Source organism: Lathyrus oleraceus, chromosome 3, assembly GCF_024323335.1.
Source record: "Lathyrus oleraceus cultivar Zhongwan6 chromosome 3, CAAS_Psat_ZW6_1.0, whole genome shotgun sequence".
Taxonomy (NCBI): Eukaryota; Viridiplantae; Streptophyta; class Magnoliopsida; order Fabales; family Fabaceae; genus Lathyrus; species Lathyrus oleraceus.
In genome coordinates this window covers 137,122,207-137,124,312 of record NC_066581.1, presented here as the reverse complement: position 1 = coordinate 137,124,312, position 2,106 = coordinate 137,122,207, and the positions used below count along the sequence as shown (strand labels likewise).

The following is a 2,106-nucleotide window of genomic DNA, read 5'->3' as shown; positions in this document are numbered from 1 at the left end:
CCTACAGGATATTTAACAAAACGATCCGCTAGTTGCACAGACATTTTAGTTGGTCTTAATTCTCCCATTTCAAGTTTCTTGCATATGGATAAGGGCATAACACTAATACCGGCTCCTAAATCGCATAAGGCCTTGTCTATGACAAATTTTCCTATGTGACAGGGTATAGAGAAACTACCTGGATCTTTAAGTTTAGGAGGCATATTCTGGATTATAGCGCTACATTCGGCAGTGAGTGTAACGGTTTCGCTATCTTCAAGTTTCCTTTTATTAGAAAGAATTTCTTTTAAGAACTTAGCATTTGAGGGCATTTGCGTAATAGCTTCTGTAAAAGGAATTGTGACGTTTAATTGTTTCAGTAGGTCAACAAATTTTTTAAATTGGCCCGCATCTTTGGTTTTAATAAGCCTTTGAGGGTAAGGAATAGGTGGTTTATAGGGCGGTGGAGGTATATAAGGTTCTTTCTTTTCTACGGTTTCCTTATTACTCTCTTCCTTTTCCTTAGGTTTATTTTCTTCCTCAGTTGACTTTTTAGAGTTTTGGTTCTCAGTTCTTGGATCAGACGGTCCTTCCACTTCCGTTCCACTTCTTAGTATGATTGCATGAGCGTGGCTTCTCGGGTTAGGTTGGGGCTGTCCAGGAAATGCACCAGTTGGGGCAGCAGTAAGCGCTTGTTGTTGAGCTACTTGTGATATTTGTGTTTCCAGCATTTTGTTATGAGTAGCCAGGGCATCTACTTTACTTGCTAGTTGTTTGATTTGTTCGCCAGTGTGTACATTCTGGTTTAAGAAATCTTTATTGGTTTGCTGTTGAGAAGCTATGAAGTTCTCCATCATGATTTCCAAGTTGGATTTCCTAGGAACGTTATTATTAGGTGTAGATGGGATCGGCTTTTGATATCTCGGAGGTATAGCTGGGGCTTGATTTGGAGCTTGTCCAGGCGCGTATAAGGCATTATTACTCTTATATGAAAAATTAGGATGATTCTTCCAGTTGGAGTTATAGGTATGCGAGTAGGGATTTCCTTGAGCATAGTTTACTTGCTCTGCTTGGATTCCTGTTAGGAGCTGACAATCTGCAGGAGTGTGACCTTGGATTCCACAGACCTCGTAATTCTGAGTTATGGCAACCACGGTGGCTGGAGGTGATACATTTAAACTTTCAATTTTCTGGACCAGAGCATCCACTTTTGCATTAACATGATCAAGGTTACTTATCTCGTACATGCCACTTTTTGTTTGAGGTTTTTCTACCATTGTTCTTTCGCTTCCCCACTGATAGTGGTTTTGGGCCATGCTCTCGATAAGTTGATAAGCATCAGTGTAAGGTTTGTTCATAAGTACACCACCTGCGGTGGCATCTATTGTTAACCTCGTGTTGTACAAGAGACCATTATAGAAGGTATGAATCACTAACCAGTCCTCTAAACCATGGTGTGGATAAAGTCTCATAATGTCTTTGTATCTTTCCCATGCTTCGAAAAGAGACTCGTTATCTTTCTGTTTAAATCCATTTATCTGGGCTCTTAACATAGCTGTTTTGCTTGGCGGAAAATATCGAGCAAGGAAGACTTTCTTCAACTCGTTCCACGTGGTAACTGAGTTGGAAGGAAGAGACTGAAGCCATCTTCTAGCGCTATCTCTTAATGAGAAAGGAAAAAGACGAAGTCGAATTGCCTCTGAAGTGACACCATTAGCTTTAACAGTATCAGCGTATTGGACAAATACGGATAAATGAAGGTTTGGATCCTCGGTAGGATTTCCAGAGAATTGGTTCTGTTACACTGCTTGTAACAGTGAAGGTTTAAGTTCGAAGTTGTTTGCTTCGATTGCGGGTGGAGCAATACTCGAATGCGGCTCATCTTGCGATGGAGCGGCGTAATCTCGAAGAGCATGAGCTGGTTCTGCCATCTCGGGTATCAGTGAAGGAAGAAGATTTTTGAGGTCAGGAATTTCAATAGGAGGGAGATTGTTTGCAGCACGATATTCCCGAATTCGTCGTAAGACTCGGAGATATAGTTCGATGTCGTTGATTCGTAAATAGAACGGCTCGCCTTGTGAGCGAGTGTGTGGCATACAAATCAACGAAAGAAATAAAAAAATAAAC

At 41.1% G+C, this 2,106-nt stretch overlaps 1 non-coding gene across 1 annotated transcript; it reads left to right on the top strand.

The window, feature by feature from the left end:
- The first annotated feature begins 1,425 nt into the window (after positions 1-1,425).
- On the top strand, positions 1,426-1,532 carry LOC127133514 (small nucleolar RNA R71). The gene has a single exon (XR_007807482.1). It is a non-coding gene; the product is annotated as a small nucleolar RNA R71 (small nucleolar RNA).
- The last annotated feature ends 574 nt before the right edge of the window (positions 1,533-2,106 follow it).